Source organism: Lathamus discolor, chromosome 3 (genome assembly GCF_037157495.1).
Source record: "Lathamus discolor isolate bLatDis1 chromosome 3, bLatDis1.hap1, whole genome shotgun sequence".
NCBI classification, from domain to species: domain Eukaryota; kingdom Metazoa; phylum Chordata; class Aves; order Psittaciformes; family Psittacidae; genus Lathamus; species Lathamus discolor.
Genome location: NC_088886.1, coordinates 96,737,277 through 96,757,622, shown reverse-complemented (window position 1 = coordinate 96,757,622; position 20,346 = coordinate 96,737,277). Strand labels below are relative to the sequence as shown.

Here is a 20,346-nt window from a genome sequence, read left to right as displayed (position 1 = left end):
CTGCTGGCTCATGTTCAGCTTGGTATCTACCAGGACCCCTAGGTCCGTTTCTGCCAAGCTGCTTTCCAGCTGGGTGGCCCCTGGCAAATACTGGTGCCTGGGGCTGTTCCTCAATCCAGGTGAAAGGCTTTGCCTTCATGAGGTTCCTGTCAGCCTATTTCTCCAGCTTGTCTATGTAGATGGTAGCACAACTCTGATGTTATCAGCCATCTCCCTCAGTTTTGTGTTATCTGAAAACTTGCCTGGAGTACACTCCACTGCATGCTACAGATAGCTAATGGAGATACTGAATGGCATTAGAGCCAGTATTGACATCTGCGGTACACTGGTAGTTACTGGCCTCTAACTAGACATGTGCAACGGCACTAACACTCTTTCTGGCAGGCAGAACTTGAGGGAGGCAAAAACAATGGCACAGAAACCAAATTATTTTTTAACTCCTACTAGGGACTTAGCAGATCAGAGTTGAACAGTACTAAGGCACAGCTGGAAATCAGTGTTTCCTAGCTCTATCAAAAGCGCCCTATAAAAAACCCCTTACATAACATCTAATCCCAAGAGCTGTCACACTGACATTTATCTCCAGGATATGCATTTCTTACAAGTTACCCAGGCTCTTACTCAGCCTTTATTCTTAGGGCAAGGAAATCGATAAGGTTTGGAGAAACAATGCAAATATTTGCAGCAATACTGGTAGGGCAGTATTTCCAAAGAAAGAGTTAAAGTCAAAACAACTTTTTCTGTTAGAAGAACTTGTTTTGAATTCGGTTTTCTGAACAGTTTGACTTGACATCTCTTGTATCCATGCATTACCAAAAAACGTTCAGTCATGGCTTCAAGGTGATTCAGTGGTGATAAGGATCAGAGCATACGTTTAGCACTCATGCCAATTTATAGCTTTGTAAGTTGAAGACAGTTACAAGGGTTAATTACACAAGAGCCTTCATTCCCCTTCTAAGTCTTAACCAGTTAAGGAACAGAACAGGTTTTTTCTCTATAATTCATTAGGAAGGATCTAGAGAATGACTTGGCTTACTGCCACAAGACAGCCAAGGCATGTGGCCTTGGAAGTCCCAGCATCACATACATGGAAAAAGAGGCTCAACAGAGACCAGCAAATAGGGTGTAATGACAACCTGCACCCAGAGCAGCCCACTTCAGGTATTGATTTCATCTGCCTTTACTCTTAAAATATAAGCTAAGAGAGGCGTCTTCCTAAGCAGCAGTTCTCAATGACATCTTAGACACTCAAACATCATCTGAAGTTACTCATCTTAGTGACTGTACTATTTCCCCCTAGTCCATGCTTTTTGACTCAAAGCTATCTTTGAACTCCAACTTCCATCAGTCTCTCCAGTAAGAATGAAGCCTTTGATTCTTCTAGGGGTTTGGGACCATGATGGAGAGGTAGGCACCATCCACAGTACTCTGTGCACAAGCACTTTTTGCGCTTGTCTCTTTGTCACTCATGTTTGTTTACATACGATTCACTTGTTTCATTCATTTATCAGGTCGCTATACCCATATGCTGCTTCTCTCTCCTCTTGGCTGGGAGACCACTGTTTCACAACACGGAAACTTAAACCGTCTACTTAATGAAAATTAATTCAGCAGATGTTTCTTCTTTGCAATACATTAGCTTGGTGCAAGTGGTTTTACACCTACTGAATATAAACACATACAGAGGTATTTAAGGTATTCTGTCATTCACACCACTTTTGAAGACTGAAAAGTCTAAAGTTTAAGAACATGAAAAGTTTATTTTGAAGATAGGGTGCCCTTACCACATGCACATTTTCATAAGACACTTGAAATCACAGACTGTGCCTGTACTTCACGTTTCATAAACATACACATAGTTTCAACGCTTGAGCAATTATTTCACATTTCATGCAGAGGGCATTAGAAACATGACACCTGGCCTCACACATTTAGCCTGAAGATTTGGGCTGATAACGTGCTTTGTGCGTGTATGTGTGCACACATATTGCCAAAAAAAATAACTGCAAGCTTTCAAAAGTAAGCAGAAATGCTGTAAAGTACAGCATCTCCATCAGAAAATATTACATCTATAAATATTACAATTCTGGTACCCTGCACAGTACATTCCTGTTACAAGCAGCAAATTGGTTTTGCTCGTATATATATCCGAAGAAATAAGTTTACTGGCTACAGAAGACAAAGGCAAAACCTTCCCAAAATGCTGGATATTGTCACAGGTATATTCTTGACCAATATCAAAACTGAATCCAATCCACCAAGATGTTTGCAGAAGTCCAGCTACCTTTATGCAACAAAATGAGCCAACCTGGTCAATTCCCTTGTTTTGTGCATGAACCCATAAGGTCATCAGGTTAAGAACCAGAGTAGCTACTGGTTACTCACAATCTTTAATAAGGCATAATTTGAGACTAATGTCTACAATCCTGCACCCCACTGTGGAGGAAGGGAGTAAACATTGAAATGAAGCCCCACAGCAGACCTTTAATTCATCATTAAGGATTCACTCTGAGCAAAGAATTTTCATCCTACAAAGAACTGGAAAATGAACTTGATATCAGTTCAACTTCAGATAAATACTGCTAATACTTAAAGCCCTTTGACACTGGCTATTAAAAGAAAAGTTCTGTTTATGCCAGACCTATTACTGAGGTTCCCTACTGAGGAACATAATAATTTGCTGGATGATTTACTTTATTGTGTAATTATTCAGAGCTTATTATATACACAAAATCTCATAAGATAATGTGGATTGTCTTACAGTCTTGCTACCTCCCTGACCAGTCCTTGTAAGAAGATAGAGGCGCAAGTTGGTTTGACAGGTTTCTGGACCAAACCCATAGCTGGCAATGGTTCAAACTGACTGCACCCAAAAAGTAACGATGGATGCAATGGACAATGAAGCCTGTACCCTAGACATTTGCCTTCAATGAGCTGGGAGGAAAACAGCCTTTAGCTTTGTACCACCAGTGAGAGCAGCACAATTATTTCAGTTGAGGAAGGCTGAATTATCTAAATCTTAGTGCAAAAAAGTGTTGCAGCTTCAGCAAACACATTGAAAAGGCAGTACAAGTGGCACTGTAACAATAAGTGCCAGGCCACTGTTTATTTCTAGTGTGTATAGACTACAGTAAAACCTGCTATACAGTATGTGTTTGATAAACAAGGATCAATCCCATACTGAACTTCACAGAACTGCTTGCTGCTGTGTCCTGATAACAAGCGCATGTCCCTTACTTAGGAAAGGGAGACCCAGAAGATTTCCAATGTGACTTCGTTTAACAATATAGCTGGAATAAAGCTCTCTCCACAAGCTCATAGACTTATGGGTTCATACATACTTCCTCAAGAGCAAAACTACTACTTCTTGTGCCACATTAGAAGGAAAAATGTGATTTAAATCAATTTTTACCTACAAGCTTCTGGAGAGCTAGTATACAGATGTACATTTCTTGTACTTGCATATGTAATCAATATTTTACATTTTCTACTTTCAATTTAAAATGACTATTCCTTAATGAGAAGTTAAGGCTATTTTTTTGAAAGAGCACCTGTAAAAATAGCTTCCAGGATCCTCAATGCTACTTTCGAGCACCAGTATGTAGCAGCCAAACACACCTCTTGCCCCCGAGACTTTTGGAAGAATTTCCCATCACATGGAGTGTAGCAAGAAGAAAACAGGAACTACCGTAAGGGAACTTAGCCTGTATTCTAGGCTAGAGGAAAACAAACTCTTCAAATAAGCAAACTGCTGTTGGGTTTCCCGCTCAACTCCTTTAAGCACAGAAAGAGCACTGACATACGTCCTACTCACATGATGGCCACTTTGTTCATTGAAAACTTTACCAACCCCCGACCAACCTGCAGGTCACCACTGCCAGTCTCACTGGAAGTTAGACATCACTTCAACTTCACTTGCCTTAGCTTATCCTAGTATTATTATTATTGGGTTTTATTTTTTCCAAGTGTTCACATCACCCCAAAAGCTGTAGTTAAAACTCAGTGAAGGAAAGACAAGGGAAGACACACATGGTGAAATTTACTGCCTATCAACCAGCTAGGCTACTTCTGTGATGATTATCTGCTTCTTGCAGAAAGAATGATCCAGAGTTACTATTTACATGTTTAAACTAACCCAGATCAGTTTGTCTCTAATGGCGCACGGAATAATCACGTGAATTATCTAGCTAGCAGATCCGAACGGCAGTGACTTCTGCCAGAGGCAGCAATAAGCTGCTGAGAACACATGCTTTTCACAGTCTAATCTCTCTCTCTAAATTCAACCAGAGCTGTCTGAACGATGAGTACATTTGAAAAGAGGTTTCAAAATCGTTATGATGGGCCACACGCATGAATTTAGAAGGAATTTCTAAGGCGCAAAGGGGAGAGAGGTATCCATCTCCCCTGGTACATTCAATTACAGGAGTGCCCCTGCCTCTTCAGAAGTCAGTGTTGGGGATCTCCTCTGGAAAACAATCATCTTGGGGCTAAGCATTTTCCATCATTCTGGAACCCTGCTTACACCTGCCACAAAAGCCAAATATTTGGGTTTATGCACATATATCAATTGCTCTGATTCATACATGAAAAAACAAACAAAACAAAAACAAAACCAAACCCACAAACCAGCCCTCAGGTGCTTTTTCCACCTACATCATCAGCCATTTGAGCCACCTACTCCTATAACTCCCCTTTCCTTTGGTTATGCTCTCAGGGTTTACTGACAGTGAAAACAGAACACTGGTGATACAGGGGCTGAGACAGAAGGAACACTGGTGAGTTAGGTGTAATCGTGTTTTTTAAAAACCCCTAATCTATGCATTTGGAGAGGCAAAGAAACAGAGATTATATGATTCACCCTTGACATTCTGCCAGATAACTTCAATCCAGTAAAATGCCCCCTAATGACCTGAATGTAATACCATGGTGTTACAGTGTCATTTAAATACTGCAGGGTTCTTCCAATGGCAGTGCAGTCTGCAGACTTAATATGTGATGTATGGGATTATACTGCCACTAAAATATTACTTAGTGCTGCTGAAATTTCAAATTAATTCTGGGAGCTAAATCATTATTCAACTCTGTCTTTGCAGAGATACATTACCCTGGTTGCTTTAATAACAACGATTTTAGAACTAAAAGCTTGGTACTGTCTCTTTGAGGCTTGCTCAAACAGGAAAGTGGTCTCCAAAGTGTCAAGCAGATTAACGCAGCAATGCACAGATGTTTGTGACCAAGAAAATAATTTGACAAAAATGGGCTCAAATATTAAGAGAGCTCATAGTGATGTGGCTGATGAATCATTCTGGTATTTCACAATAAAAGAAGAGAGTAGTCCAGTTTGCTCTATATTTATATATATACACACTCATGTGTTCCCGTCCATCGCCACCCTCCTCAACAGACAGAAGATTTCTTAATATTTGAGGGGACAGATTCTTGCTGACATAAATAACACAACTATCGGTAACTGATGAAACCAATCTATGCCAACTAAGGATGTGGCTTTCAAGTAATTCTGAGCTCTAGCTTTCCAAACCTAAATAAACAAAATTCAGCTTTTTACAGCTTCTTCATATGTAACTCCTGTTACTAAGAGTATTTTTACTACAGCACTTCAACAGTAAAATGGACAGCTCCTTGACACTATATTGTAACCAATGTACAAAGTAATTTGCTAACATACGATGTAAGGGAAGACAAAAGAGGATGGGCTAATCATAAAGGCAAACTTCTCCCCTCTCAAATTTTGCCCATTTTTTAACGTGTTTGGATTAGTTTGGGTTTCCCTCAATTAAAATACCAGGCTGTTCACTTCTACAATAAAATTTCTTATGTCTGGGAAACATTCCCAAGTTATATTGTAAAAAAAATAACAAGAACAGTGGTAAATGAGGAACAAGACGGGGCCGAAAACAACTTGTGGTTGTGAGTCTACATTTGGAATAATCAATTCTTCTCCTTATGAAAACTGTTACCTACTTCCCCATTCATTAATATTGTCCTTGTTTACTCCTGCAGCCAGGCCAAAGATTTTCCCCTCCCCTCGAATATAATTTCCTGCTATTGACAGACACGTTCAAGTGGTAGATGTGCGTATGTCTGCATGGCATACTGCAGGCTGAGGCGAGCCTTCTTGGCCACCATCCAAGCCAGCTGTAAATGAGCCAGCTCCAAACTGGAAGCTGTGTAAGCACAATTAGCACAGCAGTAAGCCTGATCTAACACATCCTGCCAAGAGACCGAGCTTATTAGCTCAAGCTCAGCACAACGCAAACGATGGATATGGGGTTTCTGCTGGTTCATATCCACAAAGAATGTGGCCAGCTGAAGACGAGCAGACCAAGCTCATGTCTGCCCACAAGATTATATAGGTGTAGGTCAGGTATACTCCTCTACTACAAGAACAATTTGTTTCCCTCTACATGAACTGCTAGAACACTCTGACTGCAAACCAACAGGACCTGACTGAGTGCTGCAAGGAGATGGAAGGAATGGAGGTCTTCAGGTGGGAATTTCAGAGGAAGCATGAGAAAAAAGGCACCAGGTAGGAGAAAGGCACCAGAAATGCCAAAGATGCGAGAGAATGGCAAAGTACCGCAAGAGTCTACAAACTGATAAAGAGCACTCCACCTCTAGTTCCCCATCTTTTATTAGGTCCAGGTTAATAAAGACAAAAAACCCCCCGAAACAACCCAAAACCTTCATTACCATACAGTAGATGTTAAACGGCCATAAACTGGTTAATATGAAATAGTAAATGTTAAATCTCTGCATGGCCAGACATCCATCCCACCAACCACAGAAGAATGCACTCCACTTAGTGGACATCTGAACAGTCCAGAGGAGGAACAAGCTCAGAGAAGGAAATCTGTTATCAAACTAGGACCTGAAAAAAAATAGCACTCCTCTGATGCCACAGTTAATATTAAAGGAGCAGTGATAATCTGGTGGTTGGCAATAGTTTAGGAGAAACTTAAGTTTCTCCTAAATAGTGCAGGGGAAACTTATGGATTCAGAGCAAAACCAGACAAAAAATCAAAGGGTAGCAATAAAAATCACTGGAGGGAGTAGGGAAGCGTATGGTAAGAACACCACCTGAAAAGACTAGGAATGTTTAAATTTAAAAGGACATTAATAAAACGGTCATTACTAAACTATGTTAAACAGAAACTGGCCTGCAGAAATTAGTGAGCTTATGCCCACCCAGTAAGAGAGCACACAAGCAAGAGGAAATGCCAGTAAAGTGCCTTGTTCAAAAGCAACAAAAGGAAACACCTTCTTATTCAATATACTATTATTTTGTCGAGTTCTCTGCCACTAGAGTGCTGCTGTGGCCAACACTTGGTATCTTTGAAAGGTGGTGTTCATGTCTGTTTTCTCCTTCCTCCCACTCTGTAAAACAATATTTTTAGTTTTCAGTTGTTTGAGCTTTCTGCTGTATGGAACAGGTACAAGCGAGTGAGAGAAGGGACCCCACGTGGCGTTGCAGACATACTTCTCATGTCACATTCTGCAGCTCAATTAGGTTTATTTTCACTTACGAGATTTAAGATTACTTTGTGTATATGGAGGTTTTCCATGATTTGTTAGCACAAAATCTTTTCTAAAGACTTAGTTTGACCTGTGGTGCAGACTGTAAATTCTCAGCAAAGTTCAACTAGCACAAATACCTGGCCCTGATTGTCAGCTCGGGCCATACTCCTGCTGGTATTTCACAGAGTATTTCCTGTGTTCTGGTAGCACACATCTCAGTCATACATATCTTTATGATTCAAGGCAGCATTTGAACCACTGATAGGTGCTTCAAAAGAATTTTTTTCTTCCCTTTTCCCTGTCCTTTCATAAACTTCTAAAAACATGAACAAATCAAACTGGATTAATCATACCAGGTTAAGCGATGGACTTGGCCACAGACAAAAGAAAAACTGAAAGCTGAAATTACACTTGCATTGTTCTTTTGTCTTGAGAAAGAAAGAAATTTCTCTATTTTCCCACTTCAAGCCTCAAAAAGAAAGCTATGCTATCAGAAATATTAAGGCCTAATAAAAGGTGTGAAAAAACAGTTCTAACTTGCATTTTCTAACCTCAGTAAGATTAAATAGAGGAATTTAGTTAAACGCTGTTCAATATGAAACATATTTAAAAAATCTGCAACAGCATTATTACTGCAGGTTAAGTTAACCTTATTTAAAATGTGTCTGACATTTAAAAATGCATATGTAAGTCAATTGTTAACAGACTGTTCTGAAACAGGATCTCAACTTACACACATGTATCCAATATATCTAGAGTATGTCTAATATATGCAATATACATGTGTGTAAGCTATACAAGTTGAATTACCCATTCAGTCCCTTTCATTACATATGCTTTCAGTGAAAAGATACAAATTCTTGACTTGTAAAGCAGCTGATCTAAAATACCCTAGAAGAACACATTTCTAATAGTTGGAAAAAAACCACTGAGGCGATAAACAAGATTAAGAGGAAAAGGGAGGATAGAGAGGTAAAATATTTGCCAGTCAGCTACAAATACTTCTGTCCTGAACAAAAATAAATATTCAATGAGTGTATTATTTCTTTTGGAAATACTTCTTTGCACAGAGGAATGCAAGCTAGCATCCTTTACAAGGCTGTAGGAATCTTGTCCCTATCGCCATAAAATAGGTTTAGTACCGGATACAGCAATCTCCCATGCTGTCACATGATAAACAGAATACTGGAATACCGATTCTATTTGGTCTCCCTTCAAAGCAATACTTACTTATACAAAAATAAATAAAATAAAAAATCAGAAGCCACCAGCCAAAGGAAGTACCTCAGACTACAAGGCCTGTCTATGCTCAAGATGTGTACATTGCTTTTTCTTTAGACAAAATAAAACCAGGATAAACTGCAATGTGTCTGCAGGAGGTTCTTCTATTTTTAACCAATACTGTCCTGCCAGTATCAATTCATCCAGACAGAGAATCCTTCATTAAAAATATAATTTATTTTGGTTGCTTTTCACTATGCTGAAGTGACATCTTTCCCAGCCACTGTCAAAGGCAATTAAGAACAGAGCTTTTGAGAACAAGTTTCAACCATGATTCCCGATGGCCTGCCTCAACAAAGTTTCCTTATAAAGGCTTGGGAAATCTTAGATGTCAAGGGGCAAAATGAAATGGCATGGAAAGTATTATTCAGATATAGATATTATCATTATAAAATTATAAAAAATCTTTGCACATTCTCATAAAGGCACAGAAGCTACCAAACAGTGAGATATACTAAGGAACAAGATTAAAACACTAGAACATCTCAAAAAAAAAGGGACGCTCTTGTACATTTCTGCTGTCTGAAGAACTTAAGGCGCTACAGCTTTTTACTAAAAGCACAGCACTGAAGACAACTCCCAGAAGAAGTTACCAATATCTCACTCAGATTTCTTGGGTAATTCTCCACATTTCTATACCTTCACTTGGAAAAAAAGCCACATATACAAGCAGATCCTGTGCAACTTAAATCAGAAGTCTGTCTTTGAATCATGGCTTGCTTTTACAAAAGATAATTTACAAATACCAGAGCATTTATAGTTAAGATGATTGTTGAAACTATGTTCTTCCCTACATGTAGCAGTCCAACAGCTTCAGGACATGCTCTAGTCACAGACCTGTAGGCACCACCATTCTAGACGAGCCCAATCCAGATGACTTTGACCAATTATCGCAGTATGCGTTTTATGCCACAGGATCCAGGAGTTTTCTACCAATAACCACCAAGGTAAACAGGGGGAAAAAAGGACTCTCCATTCCCCTATAGTCACCATTCCCCAATACTGACACGACAAGGGGCAGTGCACTCGGGAAACAGTGGCAACATTACCGGTTCAGCCGTCTACCTTTAGACTCAAAGCATGCCTCAAGTCAGCTTTACGGATTTGAAGTTGCAGAAATGCAAACAGAATTGACTCAAACATCAGTGGCCTAGACAGCAACTGCTGTACCCCATCTGTCTACTCCTACAGCATGGGAGCAGTTCCAAAACTATCACTACAACCACCCCAAACAGTTCTTCCCATTTTCTTTTAGTGAGGAAGCTGCCCCTATTTTCTTCCATCTATTTCTGTTAACAAAGCTGGTTTTGGGATGGACAATTCCCTTTAGTCAAACATTCCACCTTTTTTCCTGCTGTGTCTTTGCCTCACTCTTCCTACGCCAAGACTCTTCCAAGGAAAGGGAGAATCTACTGTTTCATAGCTTAAAGGAACACTATAAGGCAAAACCATGCTGCCTGTCAGTAACTTTTGCTGCAGTCAGTAATATGACTCAGCAACAAGCCCACCTGGATGTGGTCATAAACCTTCCACTGACTATGCCCTGAGCAGCCTCATGGAACACACAGCCACATCGCTAGGGTGATTTTTTGCAGCGACAAAGCTGGCTCTGGCTGCTTGTTACCCTTTGCACTGCCCTCCCCCTACCCCTCCTGGTTGCCTTAGGATAACCTAATGGTACTGTGTAGCAAACGGAGTTGGTTAAGTTAAAAATAGTCCATTGATCCTCCCCCTCCCTCCCCATTTTGCCAGGTTATTTTTAAAACGTATCAGTTCTCTGCCCTTGTTCAACAAGCAGCTGAGTTCGGCTGGAAGGGGAAGGGATGAGGAGGAGGAGAAGGTGCACCTCTACCAGCCCAGGGGTGAAAGAGAGTGCAGGGTCTCCTGCAGCCCACTTTGCCACCAAGACATAACATATCCTTGACATTACAGACTAACACAGAGATGCTCACAATCCTGGTTTGAGCTGGTGTTAGCAAAGTGTCCAAAGGAGCACGTGCCACTCCTACAGTTAGAAAGAAAAGGTCTGCATAATCTTAACCCTCATATACCAGGAGCCAGAACTAATTCTCTGCTTTTCTCATTTGACTTGGGGATTCTATGCTGCAGCAGGACTTAGGAAATGGCTCTTCGCTGTAACCTTTTTTGAGTGCTCATCTTCTGTTTGCACTACTCTAGCTTGCAAGATGACAGCTATCAAGTCAGATTACTGAATGCCACTCACAGTGACACATGCCAAAAGTAAACCAGTAACACCATCTAAATAGCGGAGTTAGGCTTAATATGTAGGTTGGCAGGTATCACATTAAGTAAAAAATAATTCTAGACAAATTCAGCAATTAAAACTAGTGCCAAATAGCTTTTAATTTTTTTCTTAGAAAAAAACAGATGAATTCTAAAAATTCATTGGACTGATCAGATAAAAACTCTTCTGGATAAACTCTTCTGGATTCCTAACGAAACTCTACACCTAAAGGGTAATTCCTGTAGGCTGCCAAAAAAAGAAGGGAAAGGAGGAGAGGGGGAATATAATAATTAAAAAAGAAATCCTCCTCACCCTCCTGTTCTTTCTGTGTGTTTATTAAGCCTCCGGAAATACCATGGCAAACATTCCAGCTCTACAGCAGTGAGGCCACGTGACCCGAAGGCACAGCAAGGAACTTCTTTCCCAAGTTCCTTTACAAAACAGTGATTTTCTCATTTTATTATTTTTTTTAATACACACCAGGATCCAAGTCCAGGGAAATCTCCAGGAAATTTTCAGGAATACAGTTTTGAAACAGGGTGGGGTTTTTATTTATTTGCTGTATTTCTGTGCCTGCACATGCTATTTTTTATAATTAAAGACCGAAGTCTAAGACCTACATTCAGGAAGCATAAAATAAAACATACTCTCTAAGGCACCAGTAAAAACTATTTGCAATGTCCTCTAAATCTCCTATTACAGTTACAATCAGTAATATTGTATTTCTTAATATAACAAGATCTTTTCCTGGCAAAAATCACAGCAGTTAAAACCTCTCCTCCTCCTAGTCTTTCAGTATGATTTTAGTTAGAACTATTAATGAAAGGATTTATTCACATGAACTTTACTAAACATTATGAAAAAGTACTCAAAATGTGAACTTGAATAACAACCTTCCAGTTTTTACATGTGTAAGTACTTAGAAGTAATAATTTTAAATGTAGGAGTACGGATGAATCATAACATAATAGTTGAGTATCAGTTGAAATTTCCGTTTTGTCTTGAAACAAAATAGAAGAAAGCATCATTGTACAAAAAGGAAAACAGTCCTGCAGTACAAAAGCACAGCCAATGGCAGGCACACACCACTAACTTGCTTTTGTAGCCATGTCAAAAATGCTTCTAATTATCAGAGGTAAAAGAGGGATGGCACTTCTGCTGGAAGCAAGTTTTACACTTCAGTCTTTCCTCTACCCCCTCTTTCAGCCTATAAATATTAGTCTTACACATTTTTCTCCCATACAGCTCATGAAAAGGTTGAGTTTTTCAAGTCTGAGAGCAGACAGAAATGTTCATCAAGAAATGCCTTCAGGTCAACTATCTGTAGCTCATCAAAGTGCAGCACTGAAAATATGGATGAGGGGGAGGGAGGATTATATGAGCAGGGTAGAGCAGATCATTAACTTTTTTCCTTTTGGAAATGGGTTCAGCTGTCATCCATGCACACTGGTGGTGATGGTCACATGGTACTGACTCCTCCTCCCCTAATTTCAGTCGCATTCAGAACAACTGCAAATGCGTGGAAGTGTCTTGAATGCTATTTCCCAGTATAAGGAAATGTTGCAGGGATGTGACAAGGAGTGAAAGTGGAGATGACCCACATAACAGTGTAAAGCAAGGCAGCTGGTCCACAAGAAAATTAGTATGTGGACCAAATTCTTGAGAAGCTCTGAACTGCACTGGAAATAAGGCAAAGATGATATTACCTATTGGTGGGGGGACAACAGAAACCCTGGAGTGCCGACTGTGTTTTATTTCTGTACAACAGCTGGACATGAGCTATTGACCACATTATTGAAACTACTGCTCATTTCTACTCAGGGATTTCTACTTTGTTTATTATAAATAGACATTTATTGGCAGAAAGTAGAACATATTACTCCCCCGTTTTATAGCTCGAACGGCTCATGCAAAGAGTAATTTGTTTGTATTCTGTATCAGGATCAATAATGTACCAGGGATAGCCCAAGGAATGTTTATGCTGAGGGCTTGGCTTGCAGTGTTTTGTTGTTGCAATCAATTGACCAAACAGGACTGCTTTTTAAAACAATAAATAAACTTTGATAGTGACCAGATCAGCCCTTAATGCACAAAACACGATGCAGTGTCTGGAAAAAGACTGAAAGCTCACGTGTGTGTTTACTGCCTGATGGTGCATAAAGTTTTCCTACCTGAATTTTTCCCACTGGCCTTTCTTCCTCTCGGTAGCTGGGGGCTGTTTCTTCAACGCCCTCACATAACAAGTTCCATTTACCTGCAAAAAAATACAGACACATCATGCTTCCCTTCTCCTGCATAACATGGTAATATTCGAAGCAGCTCACTGAACAGACCTGAAATGAATGAAGAGCATTTAGGAATACCAGGACCAAGCCTGAAGGACCAGATCTCAGACTGGGTCGAGGCTCCAGCTCAGCTCTACCACCCTCCAAGCTTTTAAGACTCACTCCAGCAGTTTAAGTCTTACAGGTTTTTTTGCCTGTAACAACGAGACAAGGAAAAGATAACAAGAATTCTACTGAGGTTTATATCAAAATTTCCTGAGCCAAATGGTAATATTTCTTTACAGTTAAAGGTCATGCTGAAGTCTCTTTTATTCTCTTTATAAATGATAAATCACTGACTGTTGTGAGCCAAGTGCCATTAAAAAAAATACCCCAACCCCCGAACTCTGCTCAGGGGAATATGCCAAAACACCTCAAAACCACCATACTGTCTGCAGTAAAACAAGACAAGTTTATGGATTACGTTGGCACAGCAGTATGACTTCTAGGAAATGCTTTTTAATTATAAAGAAAGACTGCGAAGGGAGACAGGGAAATGTTTACGGGCAGTATGTATCTTGTTACATGCTGTTTCAGCAGGCAGACAAGGTGTCCTTACAGCCTTACCACTAGGCTCCAAACCTCAGCAAATATTGAAGAAAGCAACATGATGACTACATTTTCCTTCCCTTTTGATTAACTTGCAAATAACTTTCATGCAAAAGAGTTTTCCATCAAACATGAAAAAGCAGGTATTACAGAAAAAGAACCCACAGCCAGTCCAGGTTCCTCTCCAAGGACCACATTTGGGAGCAGACACTTCTATCACAATTCCTATGATGCGAAAGTCAGAGGAGACTTAAACGCAGAAGAAAAACATGAAGTTATTACAAATAACTTGTTAGTTGCATTCAGTATCTGTTCTGCAGTCATATTTATTCTGTTCACTGATATTCACAAAGAATAAAAACGTGTCTGAAAACTATAGGTTAGAAGCAGTCATCCCACCCCAACACTTAAGAGTGACACCAAGGGACTGTCTGCTTCAGACAGGAGCTTTGCTGGTTTTCTTGCCTCACAACAAAGGGCAATTTTAGAGAAGTTACGTATTGACAGGCACCCTGGGTGAATGATTGGCTTTTAAGGCCTCATTGAACTGTGAATGTTTTCCCCTGGAACAGATTTATTCTCATCCAGAAGTTTTCCCCAGTGCTTTTGTACTGCTTATACAAGCCAGGAAAAACATGTTAATTGATTCAGATTTAGTATGTGTTAACATGACTTTCTCAGCTAATGCAGACGAGGTCTTTAATGAAGTCGGAATTAGTTATTTATACAACTTGCAAGTTTGATCCTCCAAAGGATAAACTTTTGTTCCGCCTGCCCCAGGAGCTGGGTACCAGTTCAGGTGCAACAGGATGGGACATTGGCAAATTGGGCTGTAGCATTTCTTTGGCAGCTTAAACTTTACCTCTCACTTCTCTCTCCTGGATGCTTGTATAAGTTGTCCAACCCCGCATTTGTGCAGCTGCATGGTTAGCTGGATTGGGGGAACTAATTTCTCATAAACAGCTGTGCCAACACAACACAGGGAGCAGGCACAGGTCAGGAGTGATCAGCCGCAATGGCAGAGGGTAGGAACAGAGGCTGTTTAAACCAGCTTAAACTGCACTACTGCAATACACAGAGCCAACATTTTGCTCCCCTCCTCTACACTTCAGTTCTGCCCGTCTGTAAAACTAGCACCACAATTCCCATTTTGTTTCATAAAGCACCTCTCAAAAGCACTATCCTAGTAGCTTGTCTATGAATTTACATCACAGACCACTTTTTGTAAATCAGGTCCAAGCTGATTCTAAGGACATCTGTCTCTACCAGCATCTGCTCCCTAGTTCCACCATGCAACCTTGCCCACGGGCTGTACCACCTGCCCCACCACTGCCCCTGTCCATTCCTGGCCCTAATAGCAGCCCCAGCTCTGCCAACACACTGCACAGGAACCAGTTTCTGATGATAAAATCAGTATTTTATTAAAGCATGATCTGTTCTCTCATCCTGTTTCTAGGGAGATCCCCAAAACAGTCTCACTGTAGTTTGGGGTAGCAGGCTACACCTGAAAATGAGAACAGATGAGAGGGAAAAGGACAACTGAAGAGACCTTAAGCCTAGCATCAATCACCCTTCTCCAGGTGTGAAACCATGGCCTCACTGTGACACAACACGGTGCCGCACAACCTCCAGCCTTTTCACATTCATACCCTGTTCATGTCCCATGACGCAGCTGCACAAGAAGGCACTGGAACGCAACAGATCCTCACAAATACCCACCGGTGCCCAGTAAGGGAGCTGCCAGGTGTGAACAGGAAAGAGCATGGAGGGGAATAGGCAGCACTCAGCCAGAGATTATCTCCTGCACTCCCAGATCCAGCAGAGGGAGCACAAAAAACACAGGGCTTTGGCCAAATGCTCTTTTGGCTATGAACTGCTTGATGCTTGGGATGCCAGGCACTTTGTATGAGATTATTTCTATAGCAATGCATATGTGGTGCATTACAACCACATAACAGACAGAACCCTTGCTCTGAGTAGATTACACCATAAAAATCAATACAGTGAAGGAGAGGACCAATACAAGCAGGGAAGGCTGCAGAAGGTGAGAGGAGGAAGGAGAGCAAACACAGAAGGGCTGCCAACTCTGGTGATTTGATCATGACTCCTGCAATACTAGGCCTTCTTCCTGAAGCCAGCTCTCCAGAGTCTCATCATCACATACAAATTTTAGCTTTCATATTCTTGCTTGCTTGTTTTTTTTAAAGACTGTATCTCTATGTTTCCAAAGTCCAAAAGCAAAACTGTAAAGGTGGCCTAGGTAAACCCCAAAGACTCAAAAACTGGCAAAGAAGTACAAGAATCCCCAAAATTCATTATCTGCGTGTTGTGGGCAAAACAACCTAAACTCAGGGAGCTTTACCTAATTTTACTTTATTTATTGTCAATTAACACATTTTATTTACTGTTTGGGGAATTGTGTGGGGAAAAAAAAGGAAACTAAGCAGTTCAGCAAATACTGAGGGAAATTTTTCCTCCACCTTCCCAAGACTCAACTTCAGCCAAACACCTTTTCTCCTGACACCTTTCTTAATCTAACTTCCCTTGTTTCTGCCATGCCTTGCACTCAGCCCAGTCCAACGCCTTTGGTGAGGCAACAGGCAGCAGAGGTGACTGTGGGCTGTATGCTCCGTGGTTTGTCTGCTCCTCCCCACTTCTCATCGGTCCTTCCACCGCTCTTTGCTGCTTCACTCGATTTCCCATCCAAGCCTGGTCTACTCCTCCACTAGTCCCAGTCTGCCAAGGATGTCCTAGCTCCAGCTGGGGCAGCCGCGGTCCCACAGGGGCATTCCTGCAGGGCAGCCCAGGGGATGTCCCCCTCCCCTGCAGCCCCTGCCACCAAACCCAGCAATTTAGGCCCAATATTCCATACAGTTTCAACAGTTTTCTCTTAACATGGCATTCTGGTTCTTAGTGATTTTGCCAAGATGAATCAATGGAAAAGGTCAATATACATAAGGGAAACACCCAGAGCAAACTGTGCATCATGGCAAGTCTTAAAAGAATGTAAGAAACACTGAAGGCGAGAACTGGAAGAAATCCAACAACAGGGAGGCAGCACAGAGTTCATCTTTAGGCCTCCCACATCTCAGCTGTAACATTGCAATGGACTTGAGTCAAGCACAAACAACTTTCCCTGCTTTCTCATCACATCCTGGTCCCACCTGGTACCTGGCAGTTCTGAGAGACAGGCTTATTATAGATGTTCCTGGAGTATCATAGATCTTCCTAGAGCCCTGTGTCTCAGCCTTATCCTCTGAGGAAAGCAAGAGGGACCTCAATATCTCACTGTCTACACCTCAGTACTCAGCCTGCACTGGACTTGAGCTGCAAAACCTTCAGCTTCCAGAAACAAAATACCATTTGGCCTCTACATACCCAAACAAAAATTACGAGATGGCAAATACAAAACACACACAAATAAATCCTTGGAAACCAGAAATACTGCAAAGATAGACATGAGTCTGTTGTACAATTTTCTTATGGAAATACATAAGGCAGGTGCAAATTCCGGGTATTTTTCCGCTTTCACAAGTTCTTTCCAAGTTCCAGCACTATACTTGAACTACAGAATATATTCAAACCCAAAATTCCTGTAAAACCACAGCACGGTTTTAAAACCGTGGCTTTTAAAACCACAGAATCCCAAGTTCTCATTTATACGGGGCTGTAACTGGGTCATAAGTGAAGAATACAAAGGGCTGTCCTTCCTAAATAAGCTTACTGATCAACAAGCATACTTCTGCTAAACAGGAAATTCTAAACACTTCTACACGCTGTTTAAGTATTATATGCAGTCCTTGTTAGGTACCATAATCCTCTATCGACTCAGGAGTTTTCAGAGACTTGAAATTCTATTTTGAAATTCTAAAGCAACTCAAGATCAACACTGAGTGTATGCCTGACAAGCAGAGGATGCTGTCCTCTCGAAAAAGGGAGAGTCTGCTAGATTTATGAAAGAGAAGCATAAAATACTGCTAAAGTAAGCAATGCAAAATAGGTGGGGGGTTTGGAGAGGTGAAAAAGAGAGAGACACTAAGCTTAGTGGAGGTTTGTGTGTTCCTTTCCTGGGCAGAGACAGAGAAAGAGCAGAATAAGAAAGAATCCCAGTAGTATTTCAATTTTTGCTTTACTTTTCACCGGGGTAAAAGCAGAAGTTTTGTTTATTCAGTCACCATTTCCTCAATTAGTTTTTCTGATTTTTACCAAAAGTTTATGCTTAGTTTCTTTTCCCTACATAAACAGAAATGAAATCCATCTCAAGCTTGTATTTTGCATTAGTTAAAAAAAAAGAAAACATAACTGGAGTGCACTTTTTTCAGATGTAGATGCCATAAAGCTGTAATTTACTCACTTTGAGATGGAAGGGAATGTCAGGTTTGTGTTACGCCCTACATATAGAAGGCCTAACAGCAGCAGTAAGCAGTATCATGATCTCCAGTTTAGAACAAAACCAAAATCCTTTGCTTCTCCCAACTTCACAAAAATCCAATCATTAAAAGAACCTCTTTTCCATGATGCAACTGAATTGAAGATGCACCTAGAGCACCTAAAGCCACAGACCCAACACCGCCACTATCCATGTCTTTGCTCTCCTGGGAACCCTGAAGCTCCTGGGGCAGCACTGCACCTTGCCTCTCTTCTCAGCTCCACACCCCAGATTCGAGGGCTGCAAAGGAGTCAGCAGACTGATCTGGAGATGCAGCACCAGGAGGGAGGAAGGGGTGTAAGCAGGAACAGGGAAATAGGATTGGGAGGACGGGCACTTCAGTGCATCTCTCTGAAGACACACACCACAACTTTGCTGTTAAACAATAGCCTGATGCAGGTGGCTTCGGCCTGAGCTGAAACAAGCATGCCCACTCTGTGCCAGGGAGCCAGCTCAGGTGCACCTCTGTAACCCCCAGCCAGGCCGCTCCAGCCTACCAGCACTACAGTCAGCAACAGCAAAAATCAGCCTGGGGCAGATGAATCCAAAACAATTAGAGTTTGCAATTCATTACATTTCACAAGTGACCATTGGAGTAACAGCTCCTACCTAGTCTGCAGCAGACAGTAGCATACTTGCGTGCAACTGTTTATAGCAGAGGGCTGAGTTGCCAACTCACAGGCATAGGATAATGAGCACTATTAATCTTGGCTTAAGCTGAACCATTGTTCTGGAGATTGGACATCTCTTGTAAAGTCCCATTATTAGAGACCATTTGCCATCTATTTCCGTGGCAGCATTTTTAGTTTGTTTTGTTCTATTTTAGAAAAATTTCCCCCTTCCCTTTATCTTTATATCCTATTGTGCTTACAGGGCCTTAAACAATAACCCACTCAAGTACAGCCATGGAAGTGGTTTGAAGTAACAAAGGCTGCTTCTGGCATAGCCAGTGCATCTGATCTCCCTACATACAGCTGCCTGCATATCCTCTGCGGATTTGCAGAGCACTACGAGCCACTGACTTCCTTCTGCTTCTCCTGGGTGTTAGATACAAGATAAACTGTGGGCAGGAGGATTCCACTAAAATTATACTAGAAGCATCAAGTAAGGGTGCAGGTGAGTCACAAGCAAGTTCTGCAGCTAATCTTGCTGAAGAAGTACGTAGCAGAAGGCTGACCTGACAAGAAAGCAGTATGCATGAACAAGACAAATAAAAAAAGCCAGAAATCTAACTCCAGGGAGGTGATGCAGCGGAAGCAGTGTCTCAGCTCTGCTAAAGAAGATTATTGCCACATCTAGCAGTTAGCACCCACCCAAGTAGTGTGCCATCAACTTAATTCTCAAACAAGACTAATAGAACAGCAAGACAGGATTAGACATGCTTGTTTTTAACCATTCATTTCTCTCTCTGGTGGAATACTATCAGCACAGCACTGGCATCAAAATTACTACCCTTCAAAGTGTGCAGAGCACATTTTTAATTTCACATGTAGCAGTTATGTCATATGGGGTTATTTATTTTTTAATTTAAAGTGGTAAAACATATTTAATCTGCTTTGAGAAAAGAACAAATTGATTTAGTGAGCAGCTCAAGACTCTCCCTGGAGACACTCAACCACACTCAGCAATCTGGATGTAAGTTGAGACTTCACTAAAGTAATTTTAATTGTAGGTCATAAGGAATGTCAAGATTTAAAACACAAAGGAATACTAAAAGTTAAGCCATCATCTGTGAGACTAACAAATGTCTTATACTTGGCAGTATTTTTTTAAATCTTTATGGCATTACTACTTAAGCACAGTAGCCAAGCAGAGAGCTTAGAGGTGCATGTAATACATGCACATTATTTATGCTGGGGGGGGCAGGGAACACGACACACACACCAAACCCACCACATCAAGGTTAAAATACAGGGTTGAAAAGAAACCCAGAAAATGACACTCGTGTAGCTGGTGCCTCTTTCCTACTCCGTTTCATTACA

At 41.1% G+C, this 20,346-nt stretch overlaps 1 protein-coding gene across 7 annotated transcripts in view; it reads right to left on the bottom strand.

Annotated features, from left to right (window-relative positions):
• ZMIZ1 (zinc finger MIZ-type containing 1) overlaps positions 1-20,346 on the bottom strand; it is a 346,192-nt gene that overhangs the window by 210,278 nt on the left and 115,568 nt on the right. For all 7 annotated transcript variants that reach the window (XM_065670720.1, XM_065670724.1, XM_065670721.1 and 4 more), the window contains exon 3: positions 13,234-13,316. The gene's annotated coding sequence lies outside the window, so the exon portion shown is untranslated. The remainder of the gene's footprint in view (positions 1-13,233; positions 13,317-20,346) is intronic.